The following is a 13,205-nucleotide window of genomic DNA, read 5'->3' on the forward strand; positions in this document are numbered from 1 at the left end:
GCCTGCAACCATCTCAATCTGACTGCAAAGGGCAGCAGTAAAAAGGGAAATGACAGAGGGCAAAGCTGAAAGATGGGCAGAACTGCTGCAGGTTTACTGTGCCCAAATCAGAGGCAGTGGGCTGCTTTGCAGGCAGTTTAATTTCAGCTCAGCGTTGAGTTCCACAGGATGGAAATTCAAGTGTGCTGGAGAACGTTACTGCCTGTTTTTTTGTGGCAGTGAAAAAACTTAATGGTGTACTCTTTGCTCTGCTTTATTCTGTTTCCTAAGAGTGTTCTATAAAATCTGCATATCCCAAATTGCCCATGCTGACTTTTTAATGAGGAAACAGCTATGTGCTCACACCTTGGGACTTTGGATGTTGCCAATTAAATCAGCATAACAGATTGAAGTGAGATGGATGGAAGGGGTAAAGGCTCTCTTGTTCCATACTGCTCTGAGCTGCTTGTGGAAGGAAATGGTGTTCTGTGTTAAAATTGGGCTCTTTCTCATGATAGTCATGTTAGAGCAAAATGAGAGTTTATCTTCTGCTCTCTTGTGGATGCGTGTTTGGGAATTGCTCTGTTGGATTGAAGTTTTGTGTTTGTTTTTGTTTCAGTTCACTAAGTGTTCTGTTGCTGATGAAGTAGATGTTCTGGAGATATACAGACAATGTATGTATATATTGTATATATTGTTTTATTACCTTACATGCTATGGAGCCATTCAAAGTAATGGCTGAATGTCATTTTCTGTAAAACAAGAATTACCCTCTGCTTTAGTTAGTAGCATCCAGGATTACTGAAACAGGGTTTAAATGTTCTTTCACTGAGTTTTTTCGTGGCTCTATTTGTTTTTCTCCATCTCTATGGTTTTATTTATCAGAGAAACCTGTGCAGGCAGATTGGAGACAGAAAACATGAACATGGGGAAAAAATGGGTGAAGCTGTTCAGTTGCTGGTTCCCACTTCTTTTATGTAAGCACTTCTGGGGGTAGGGGCGTAAGCATAGCATGTATCCTGCTTCAGGCACTCTCCTTGAAGCTTTTCCATAGTGGTTCAATGTCTGTGCTGTGGTCAGAATGTTGTGGTCATCCTTACGGATGAAGATAAAAGGAAAAAACATTTCTAATTGTTTGTGGAGCAAGAGAGAAAACAACTCGCAGTTGAGTCTTGGATTTATGACCTTCATAGTTTATTCCTTTCTAGTTAATTCTCTCCAAGATGTGTCATGGTTATATTGTCCCCATTTCTTGTCTGACATTTAATTACATTAGTTCACTGACAAACTATTATTAAACAACCTCAATCTATTTTAATAGCTGGTTTTCTAATTAAATACCTGTGATGTTTTTGTTCTCAGTCCTTGGCTTCAGGCATCTAACTTGTTGCTATCCAATGTCCCGAATCTCTTCTTTATTTTCATTCCTATTCAGACATACTTGCACTGGGAGAGCTTGTCTCTGGAAGCCCTGTGGTAGGGTTAAAAGACCAGTTAGAAGGCTATTGCTTCCTGCAGAGGAAAGAAAAAAGGAGGTTTGTGGCTTGGAACACACAGAAGTTGCCCAGGGTGCGTCCGGTTTGACCGTACCTCTCCGTGGGGTCCTGAGGAGTGACAGCTAAGTGTCACAAATTGAGCTCAGTTTTCACTTTTTTTGTACCTTTTGTTATTATTTTTAAAGATTATTCTGAGTAGTTGTGTGTCAGCTCAATTATATTACTAAACTGCCTGCAAAATGCAAGAAAGTGTTCTAATATTGGTACAGAACCTTCAATGCCCTGACGTAATCCTCCTACTGCGCTGCCTTTAAACATTTACACATTTCAGGAGAACAGCAACTCAATTAAAATCAGTAAGCAAATGCAAATTATATTTAATTTAAATATTTATAGATTTTTTTTTTTAAAAGCTTTCAAATTAGAATTAGACGTTGAACAGCAAAACTGGTGGCATCTGAATGGTAATTTTACTTCTCAGCCCAATTAGGAAACTAGTCAGGAATGCAGTTAATAAGTTATTATATGTGAGGAAATATTTTATAAAGTTTTCTGCGCAGAGGACTTGTAAAATCTGTTGTTTTTATGGAAAAGGAATAGTTTGGAAAAATTCTTTTCCTTCTGATAGATTTTCAAAAGCTTACACGCGATCTCTTGGCTCTCTTGGCTCTCTTGTCTGTGTGGGAGATGCAGTTCTTCCCGTTGTACTGAATACAACTGTGAAAAAAATCTCACAAGCCTAAGAGATGAAAAAATGCCAATATGCAGATGCACTTTGTTTATTAATGCTTAGCATGTTAAATTGAAGCATGTGATTATCCCAGGTAATTTTAATTAGTCAATGCGTATAAAGCACGTATGTAAATATTTTCAGAGTAGAAGTACAGGCCATTCTATGATTCTATGATACGGACCTTCATGAGGACATTTTAAAAATCTTAAGTATGTTCCAATCCTTAATGAATGATGAAATTATTAGGATGAGTGATGAAATTATTAGGATTAAAATCTCTCATGATATCCCTCCAAATCCTAAAGCAATATCATTTTCATAGCTCAGACCCCTTGGATTATTTTCTTATATATGGTTCAGCCCTGAATAATGAACTGCCAAGGCTTCTTCAGGGACAGGTCCAAACTCTTGGACTGTCACTTCTGTTTCCCTTAAAAATGGTTTTATTCCCTGCTACACTCTTTTATTTTGGGAGACAGAACCCAGGATAGTGCCTTCAGCCCCAAATGTAGTAGCTCAGCATGGACTTCACTGGGATTTTTGACCTGCACACAGTATAAATTGGGTTGCATCCTTAGGCTGCTGTAGGAGATGGAGTTGCTAATTAAGAGTTACTTTTGTTGGAGAAAGGACTTTTCAAAGGCAGAGGTTTTGCAGTGCTTAAAAACAGACAGCAGTGTGGAGCCAAGAACATGCAATGACTGTTCCACCACAGGATCCTCTCATGCAAGAGCACGATGTCCAAGCCTCCTGCACCTTATGCTTGGCTTTCTTCCATCTTCCACGAGCACTGATGGCTTGGTTTTTGGTATGTCAGTGTGAAAGTAAGCCTGTGGTATAGCTGAGATCAGTTATTTTCAGTAACTTTCCTGTGTATTTCCATGCTTAGAGATATCCGTGCCTTCACTCTGCTCTTGTTTCTGAGCTGATCCTGCTTTGGGGCTGAACTGGCGGCACAGGCACTGTGTGCTGAAACCAATACGCATCTGCTAATGTCCTTCCTTGTAGTGCTGTATCTTCTTCTCCTCATTCCCACTCACTTTGCACTTCTGCACTGTTAGCTATCCACAGGAAACTCATGGGCACAGATTTCCATCTTTCTCGGATGCCTTACAGGCTCTAGCAGAATGATCCTTGGCTGGTGCTGTTTCAGGGCTCTGGGGTCTGCATCAGTGCAAAGGGTTCATTGGTGAGTTTTGTCAGTTTATTTTCCTTTACATTCCTGCCTTGCTGCAGCGATGTTTTGGAACAAGAGGTGTTCAGTTCCACACATCCATGAAGATGGGGAAGGGTCTGGAGAGGAAGAAGTACGAGGAGCAGCGGAGGTCCCTTGGTTTCTTTGTCCCAGAGCAGAGGATCTGAGGGGAGCCCTCGTGGCAGCCTACAGCTCCTTACAGCATGTTCCTGCATGGGGTTGGACTCATTGATCCTTGTTGGGTCCTTTCCAATGGAGGATATTCTATAGTTCTGTGCTAACCCTGGCCTGGGTTCCTGCACAGGGCTGACCTCCCTTCCTGCCATGCTGTGTTTCACAATACGTGCAGCAGCTCATGGCTATGATCATAATGGTAAGAAGAAGCCATTTGCTGCTTTGGGTAAATTAGTTGGAGATTGATGAATGAGAAGACCAAGATGAAAGCCAGATACTAGTGTTTATTTTTCTTGTATTCCACCACCCTGTTTTTCATTTCTTTCTGATGTTTCAGACTGGTATCTAATCGTGTTGTAAACATAACCAGGAAGAATAAGCAGAGGTGGAAACAAGCCAAGTTTCAATTGGATTACTGAAGGGCAATTTCCAAAGCCATCTGAATATACTACAGCCAAATTCGACTCTGCTGTTTCATAGAGTTTTTAATTGATTAATGTATGTATTTAATTTCATGGCCTTTAGTAGCTTTTTTTTAATGACCATTTGAATTTGTTTCTGTTTATGGGTGACTCAGATTATTTACTTTTCTAGCTCAGGGGTGCTGGAACATCATATGTCATGCTATACTGCCTTTGATAGTCAATCAGTAACTGCAAAAGGTAGAAATCCTCGTTGCACAGAAATCTGTTGTTATATTCCCTCTGCTAATTTGTCACACATACTACTTTAATTACCAAAGTTAATGCTTAGGGGTCCAATTGCTGAAAATTTTGATGACAGATTAAAACTTAGCAGCTAGAGCTGGTTTGTTGTGTTTGCAGAGGAGTGATTCCAGTGAGCGCGAGCTTGCGTCACTTTAAGTGGGGGAAGAGATTTAGTTGTAAAACAGACTAAATAAACAAGTCAAGTGGAGAGCAGAGAGCTGTGAGCTCTCAGTGATGTTTGTGTGACGAATGCTGCTTGTATCTGAAGCTGTTAATTGTTGGCAATTTTTGCTTGATGTTGTGAGGTTTGAATTGCCCATAGCTACGCTCGATCATAAAATATCAAAACCACAATGAATTCTGAGTTAATCACAGCTGACCAAGTCATTCAATTAACAGGAGTTTATCTAATGGACTAATTTAATGAGGGCATGTGAAATTTACTGCATACAAGCAACAAAAAGGTTGAGATTTAAAGGATGAACAAAGTTCTTCGTTCCAATCTCTCTCTCTCTCTCTCTCTCTCTTCCTCCCCACTTAAGGTCTCCGTGGCATATCTCCACCCCAATCCAGCTCTGTGCCATCCACTAGTACAGAGTTTTGCAGAGAGCCCACTAAAGCCATACTAGCAAGACCCTGATGTTGATTGTGACCTTGTGGCCCCAAATCCTCTTGGGATCAGCTACCAAAGGGACTGAACTTGGCTCTTTTCTGGAAATTATTTGCTGCCTGGGACCTTTTCCTTGTGAATGAAGGCTGATGGATACACGTGTTCAGGTGACACTGTGTGACAGATGCTCACTGTGCCCCAACGCCCTGCCCTGGCTTTGCAGCCATGCGCCAGATGTGCAGACAGCAGCAAGGAGTTCCCTCCCCTGAGTGCAGATGCTCTCTTTCAAGAAAAAAGTAAGTGTTGGGCATTAAGTGCTCGTCAAGCTTATTGCTGTATGCTCAGATGACAAATACGGGCCTTCTGTCCTGCACGGCTGTGTTGGCTGGTTTAGGAACATACCTGCTTCTGTGGGGGGCAGGCAGGTCTCTGATATGAGGTGATATGAAGTGGTTCCAGCTCTCTCTTTAGGAAGCTTTACTTGCTTTGAAATGCTTCTTTAGCAAATACTGCTTCTTACTTCTTTTGTTTTACCTAGCTCAGGTCTCCTCCTTCTTTTATTCTAAATTGGTATGTGCTTTAGCTAAAATGTTCTTGGTAGCCAAACCACTGCTGGGTTCATTTACAGGATAGTCTGCTGTTCATCCATCTCACTTCTTTACAGTCTAAGCTGAATCTCAGGGGACTAATATTCTGAACCAAGTGGCTTCAGGCTATTCTTCTGGAAAACAGAGGTACTTAAGCCTTTCTAAAGAAAATAATTTAGTCAACAGTGCAAGAGACCTGTCTCCAAGCCAACCTACTTGGAAAAATTGCCACTGCAATAATTGCAAACATTTTGTCACAATAATACTGATGATGCCTTTCTGTTATCGCCAGCATTTCTTTCTTCCTCTTACTACAGGACAGCTGTTCTTGCACTCTCCTTTGTGGTCCTGCATTAGAAATGATTTGGAATTTGTGATTGATGCCACAGGACTGGCTATTGAGCAGAGTTGTTTTTCTTTTGTTCTCGGTGTTTTTTCCTGCAGATTGATACAGCTAAAACCATTTGGAAGTGAGAAATACATTGCTGCAGTGCTGCTGGCAGGGCAGTAGGCATTACCTTCCCAGTTCTGTAGATCCTCTTTCGGAAGGATCCTGATCTTTTGTGGAGAAGGTGGAGAAAATTCCAGATACGTGTTTGCCCTCCTCCCTTTGCCAACCTGTCTGATCAGCAACAAAGATTCATTAAGGTTGGAAAAGCCACTAAATTCACCAGAGTCAATCATCAACCCACCCCCCCATGCCCTTAACCACGTCTCTCAGTGCCACAGTGCTGGGTTGCAGGTACTTGGGAACACACAGCTGAGGGGCTGACACAGTTCTCCCTCTGTCCCCTCCTGATGTGTTGATTCTAGGCAATCTCATCCAAATAACAGCAATTTCCTGCCCTCTCTTCAGGTATTGGTGTATCAGTGTTTCTATGTACAATTTAGCCTGCGGAAATACAGATTGAAGTACAGATTGGTCTACAATTGCAAAGTTAGTGCAGAGGTTTGGGCTTCATTATTTTTAACTTTGCTTCTCTTTTGATTTTTTTTTTTTCTAAGTATTTTGAGAACACATACAGATAAAGAGCAGGCTCCTGCAGCTGTGCTGGTGAGTTGCTCACTGCTGTCCTGCACCACTTGCGTGTTGTATAGGAAAAACTTCTGCAAGGGTTTGTCCTCCTGGCTTTGTTCCCATGGGTTGCTATATGGAAAAGAAGATGTGGGGCAAAGCTGTGAAACGAGGGATTCTTTAAACTTTCTGATTTTTAATGATTTCATCTTGTTGATGTTAGAAGGCTTAGGGTGCTTGAATAGATGACCTTATTGGTCTTTTTCAACTTTAATGATGTCCTCCGATGCAGGAAGAGATGGAATGTTTTTGCCCTAGTGCTCTGCATTTGGTGCTAGGTTTTGTCAGTGCTTTGCACAGGGCTGGGGAGCAGCAGATCCAAGTGGCCACAGTTGGCTTTGAGGGAGACTTTTCAAGAACAGGCAGGACCAGAACCAGTGACAAACGTGCTGGCATTGGCAGCAGAGATAACTGGTGAATGTTTCAGAAGGCAGACAATTACCACGTTCCTTGGGAGACTGCTGGTATTTGGACTAGAGCACCAAAGAACCAAAGGGTTCATTTCAAAAAGGGCATTGAAGAGGATGCAGAGACTGCTCGAGTTCTGCTCAAGGAAAGCATTCATTTTGCTCTCCTGGCAAGGGCAGGAATTATTTGTTAGAATTTATCTAAGGGAGAAAAACTTTCTGGCGGAGAAATGGATGAACGCCTCTAACAGCATTGGCAAATTATTGCTTGTAGATTTTGGTAGTTAGTTAGTGAAGATTTGTAATCTAGAAAAAAAATAAAATATTTCCATGAAAGATCCACCAGTTTTGGCATTTGTTGCTGTCCAACAGTAAATATACATTTGAGAATAAATGTGAACATAGAATCATAGAATCATAGAATCACCAAGGTTGGAAAAGACCTAAAAGATCATCCAGTCCAACCGTTCACCTATTCCCAATAGCTCCCACTAAACCATGTCCCTCAACCATGAAGAAGAACCATGCAGGCTGCTTCTGGGGGAGTATTTCTACATTTCTCCCTGTAGATGACTGCAGTAGAATAGTTCTGTGTTCTCTCAGGAGAGACAAAACCCATAGCCTACCTGTGTGCTCTACCTCTGTGTTGAACTTGGGAACACTGCCATCTCGTTTTTATCCATCTCGAATAATCTTCTCCCATCCACTGGCTGCCCTCTAAGCACAGTGACTTGTCATTTAAAAAGAAGATAAAATTAGTGTCTGACTCTATTTTTAAAATGCTTTCCATCCTTGCATTTCCTGGTTCTGCCCTCCCATTGGGAATGTTGCTTGCTGGGAGAGCTTCCCTTATTCCAGGGGTGATGGGTAGGAAGGATCCACGTGATGGCCTATCTACAGGGTTTACCAACTGCCCTGCTACTCGTCTGCTGGATGTAGGCCAGGATGTCCTGACTTCAGTGTTGAGAAACCAAGCAGAGAAGGCACCTCCAGCTGGATTTCATACAGAGCTATTTGTCTGTGAAAGTGCCAGCAGATTTAAATTACTGCTGCTGTTGTCAACAAGTTCCTCCTGCATGTTCTGTAACGATTAAGGTCCTTAGAGGTTTTGGATCACTTATGTTTCTCAGTGTAGCTACAGATTGTGAACATAAGGGTTGCATCAAGTATATTAAATAATGAATTGAAAGGCAGAAGTTCCTTTTCTTCTCTTTGCTGTCGGTAGAAAAATTCCTGCTGACTCCACTTTGTTGCTACTGCAAAGGATAACCTGATCAGGTAGCTAAATGTTAACTTCAGACTTGCCAGCTCTTCTACTTGATGTATAATTGCTCTCAGAAACAGCTGCTGCCTTGCTGCTACCAGTGCCAGGGAGCATTTTGTTTGATGGCTTAATCAACGTGTTATTCTACAAGGAACCATTTGTGGATTCAAATACGGATGTGGGGCGATATTTTCTTTTCTTTTTTGGAATTGCAGTTGCAGTTGAGGGCATCTCCATGAAGAAACTAGTTGGAGAGAAGCTTCTTGCAGCATCACAGTGTTGGAAATATGCGGAGGAGACTTTCCAGCATCTTCCAGTGCTCCACTGATTCAGTGGATTTATGCTGAAAACTTTTAGCTGGTCTGCAAGTTGTTTATTACATGGAAAGGGAAATGATAGGCACTTCTTTTGGGGTTTCCTTTTCCAGGCATCAGAACAGATTAAAGCAAAGATAAAGAAAAAAAACCAAAACAAAACAAAAATGCAACAGAGAAATATAATATTTATTGCTTAATTGTCTATCTATACAACCCATTTCTAATGGTCGTGACATGGATGCTCTGTCTTGATTCCCACTTTTTCTCAGGCGATGTATGCTGTTGCTCCATCATCAGTTAGGTGGTTATGTGAAGTCTGATGCTCCTGTCAAAAAATGGTGGTAGGAAACCAGCATTTCTAGGGATCAAAAGCAAGCTGGAAATAGCAATCTCTTCTTTCTTTTCTGGATAACATCCATGGGCTTTCCAGTTCCTTTATTATTTTAGTCTGTAGAACTGGCTGTGTTGTTAGGTGGAGCAAATCACAAAACATCTAGGTGTAGTCTTCAGGGAATCTGTGTGGTGCTCAATTTTGCCAAAGCGGATCCTAGGAATGATAGGCCCGTTACCAGGGAAATCGTGTCCTTCCGACTTGTACCAGCTCGACAAATGGGTTCTGATTGCATGTTTCAGGCATCACTGCTCTCCCTGGATTTGTTTCTGTGCTCAGCAGTGTGGATGGGCAGTTTTCTCTTTTGTCTTTAAGAGTTTATGAACTGTGGAATAGCTGTTGCTTGTCCTCTTTAAAAGTGAATGAGATAAATATTTAGCAGGGCTTTTTCAGGACATCAACACCAGTATCTGGAAGCAGGCTACCGAGGAACAGCCATTACAGGTTTGCTCTGCTCTTTTCCTTGGTTTCAGCTCCTTAACTACCAAGACACCAAATCAAATGGACCATTGAGAGGGTTCAGATTACTAACACACCCTCGCTCAGCATTTACAGAGTTTTATTTCATGAGAAGAGAGAAAAGAATGAATCTTTCTGCTCCATTACAAAGACTGATGCCTTTTACACTGAGCAACGCTTTACTTGTTAGGTTTTGTTTTGTCGTTGTCTTTTCCCCTAGATATAAATTCCATCAAAACTCTTTATTGTCACGTTGGATGAAAAGCCTCTACTGCTTGTGGCATTTTAACAATATTTCAAAAGCCAATATCTGGTGACTTCTAGAAGAGACATTTCCATCTGGATTTAGCTTTTGTGGTTCATGATTCTGGCTGGTGTTTATCACTTCAGTACATCCTGTAACCCAGGTTTTTTTGGGGGGTTGGCACAGTGAAAAGTGTTATTGTTATTGACCTTGGATTTGGGAGAGCATGTGGGTCAGGTTTCATGTTAAATTTTCTTTTGAAAAGTATTGCAAAGTAAAGATGATCATAAAATCATATTTTTGTGATCAGCTTCTTCAGTTCTCAAGACACCGTTTTTCCATTTGCAGAACCTCAGATACAACAGCATGAAGGTCAGATTTTCATTTGATAAAACTCTTTATTTACTGGGATTGCATCTAATCTTGTTCTCTCGGTATTTGAGTGTCTGCAGTTCTGTTGAGCTGAGCATAAGTGGGACCAAAACCAGAACCAACTGTGTTTATCCTGAAGATCATGATAACAAACTCACTCTGTGTGTCTCAGAAGAGATGGTAACTCTTGTTGAATCCCAACTTGTACATACAGTTTAGGTACTAATTTGGTTCCTCTACTGTCAATCATCCACAACAGTGTAAGACTTCCTCCATCTTCTGCTGTGGAGATTGCTCATCATTAGATAATCTTGTTTTTTCTCTCCTTCCTTTTCTCCCTAGTATCTTCCTAACTAGGGATGCCCAATTATGTCCTAATTGATTTCTTTCCTTTTCTGGATGGGCTTTCCTTCTGACTTGGGGCTAACGCTGGCCTGCTTTCTTTGCTGGATATTCTTGAATATTTTTGTAGCTCCTTTGAGACAAGCTATTAAAAAACCGAAATCCCTAATTTATCCAGCTCGTGGATAAGCTTCAATTCGCTTCATAACTCCCTGTAATGAGCAGAAGGGGGAGCCTACCTATTTTCTAAAGCTTAGCATCTCTATCATATCCTATATGAACAGAAATGTAACCATTGTTGCTAGCATCTACTTTCCCCTGCTTATTTTAACACTTGCTGGGTAGGTTAATCAGTACTTCTGACTGCAGTATGTTATGATGATCCACAGTCATCCAGCACAGGTTGCATAAGCTAGCGTTTTAAACATTAGGCGAGGGTATGCATCCTGTGTCCTGAAGATGTTTCTTTCAGTAGCTACATTTTCAGCTTGCTTCTTTGCAGATCTTTCAGGAGGCTTTTCCTAGTTTATTCTTAGCTTCTCCTGACACCCACAAATGACTGCAGAAGGATGGGTTCTCTCCATTGCGTAATGACTGTTAGCACACAAGACTCTTTCATTTCTTTGGGCCAATAACTGGAGGAGAACAGCTGACCCTTACCTTCTTTTATTTCGAAAGGTGGCACTGACTCATGGTGCTCTGTAACCTTGTGGGGGATTCTTCCATAAAAGCAGTGATGCATTAAGAGGAGAAGTAGATGGGATGAGAGAAAATAGCTTCAGCTACTGTGAGTTATTTGTGTCCATTTGGCAACCTGCTTTTACGCTCACATTAATACCATATTGCCCTGGTGTTCTGACATATGAATTAATGGCATAAACACTTATGAAATAATAACTAGTTCATTCAAAGACTTGTAGCTATGCAGTAAGATTGTTGGGTGCTTTGGGTGATGGCCTCCTTAACTTAGTCTCATATATGCTGGTTTAGTGATGGGTGCTTTTTACAGGGTGACGTGGAGCATTTAGGGAAATGTTTTCAAATGAAGAGAGGGGAGATTTAGATTGGATATAAGGAAGAAGATTTTTACAGTGAGGATGGTGAGGCCCTGGAAAAGATTGCTCAAAGTGGAAGCTCCGTCCTTGGCGGCATCCAAGGTCAGCCTGGACCAGGCTCTGAGCACCTGATGGAGCTGTAGGTGTCCCTTTTTGTTGCAGTTGGACTAGATGAACCTTAAGGATCTCTTCAAATTCAGATGATTCTGTGTTTTTCTTGTCTGACCCCCTTCTGGGTTAGGGAGAATCTGTTTTAGATTGAGAATAATCAGGATTCAATCACTGCCAGATCCACACGATAGGCGGAGGCATTAAGAGAACCTATCACATTACCAAAGCAGCTGGTAGAGACCTAAAACATGACATTGGAAGGTGGTTTGCTATTATCATAATACTGAATGCCTTATCTTCAGGTGCTGTAAAATGACCTTAGTCTGGCAATGTGATGTATGAGGTGCAGAGGGGTTCTCACAGTTATTTTGGCTTCATGTTGCCACTCAGAAGGAACGTGGAAGGAACCGAGCCAACTCATGCATTTCTTCAGTGTAGCCTTGCAGAGTGGCTTATTGGAACCATCACAAACAAGACATCTGTCTGACATCCTGCAGTGAAAGTCGCAGCTACTTGTGAAATATCCATCACCCACCACAGTTCTTTGGCTCCTTAGCAGGCCAGTAACACTGTGTTATTAAAGTGCATTTTGTTATTGTTGTATTTTAGTAAGAGTGAGAAAGGACTTCTGGGCTAGAGATAGATGATCCCCTCTGACATATGCCATGAGAAGGACACCAGGTCTGGAAGTGGATTCAGTACTTAAGGCTTCATTTAATATCCCCCCAGTGACCTTTTGTAGGAGGAGATCTAGGGGTGTTAATGCCCAGAGTAGTCTGTGAAAGGCGATGTGCTTTTAATCAGCTTCCAATAGTAGGATAATAAAACCATTAATCCTTTTAGAATTCTGCTTTTATGATCTCTATTTTCTGCAAGGTCACTAAAGCAGTAAACAATGGGGAAGATAAGAATTGAAGGAGTTGAATTTGTCAGCAGTGGGGGGGGGGAAAACAACAAAACAGTATAGAGTGTTCTTCTCTTTCCAACTCTTTTTGAGGGAGCCAAATCCTGCAGAGCACAGACTGAGCTGTTTCCCATGGCACTCATCACAATAGATTTCCAATATAGCTTCAGCTGCTTCTTGCATTCCCCAAGCATCCTTTGTTACATTCAGATTGAGAATTTGGGCTTTTTCCTCTTGTTGGGAGACAAATCTGGTTGTTTCTTGGGAAGGAGGGAACTTAATTTTATAGTTGAGGACTCACATTTATTTTGGTTTCAATAAGTTGATTTTCTTTTAAATAAACAAATGAAAACAAACCGCCCCACCCTCCCCCCCCAGAGCTGTCATCTGCTGCATGTACTGATTTCTGCTGGTGACAATTTTTGCACAAAGATTGGATGTTGGATGTTGTACAAAAATGTTGCTCTGAAGATGTCATTGAAATGTCCACAGAGTGGCTTATATTCTCAGCTGTGGTGAACTCTGCCCTGGTGTAACAGATGCTCATTTCCCTTGACTTCGTTAGGCCATGTATACAGAAACTAAACCTATCTGGCTGTTTGCATGTTAAAGCAGCACAACACTGATTCACTCATCTCTGGTGGGCTCTTGGCATTCAAGTGCAACTACTGGGTCAATTCCAATGTCCATCCAGCCCAGCATCCTGTTTCCAACAGGGACCTGTAAAAGGAGGAATGCTGGGCCAAGGGCAAACACACAGAGCTCTTAATCTCCCAGGCTTCA

General features: G+C 41.5%; 1 protein-coding gene across 4 annotated transcripts in view; it reads left to right on the forward strand.

Moving 5' to 3' along the window:
* Positions 1 to 13,205, forward strand: part of HTR2C (5-hydroxytryptamine receptor 2C) — a 193,651-nt gene that overhangs the window by 118,508 nt on the left and 61,938 nt on the right. The window contains exon 1 of one of the 4 annotated variants that reach the window (XM_042876875.1): positions 5,118 to 5,190. The exons of the other annotated variants lie outside the window; for them this stretch is intronic. The gene's annotated coding sequence lies outside the window, so the exon portion shown is untranslated. Of the gene's footprint in view, positions 1 to 5,117; positions 5,191 to 13,205 lie in introns of those variants that run through there. 4 annotated transcript variants of the gene reach the window in all.

The sequence above is a fragment of the Lagopus leucura genome, unplaced genomic scaffold, assembly GCF_019238085.1.
Source record: "Lagopus leucura isolate 7727_CA_CO unplaced genomic scaffold, USGS_WTPT01 Super-Scaffold_100016, whole genome shotgun sequence".
Taxonomy (NCBI): Eukaryota; Metazoa; Chordata; class Aves; order Galliformes; family Phasianidae; genus Lagopus; species Lagopus leucura.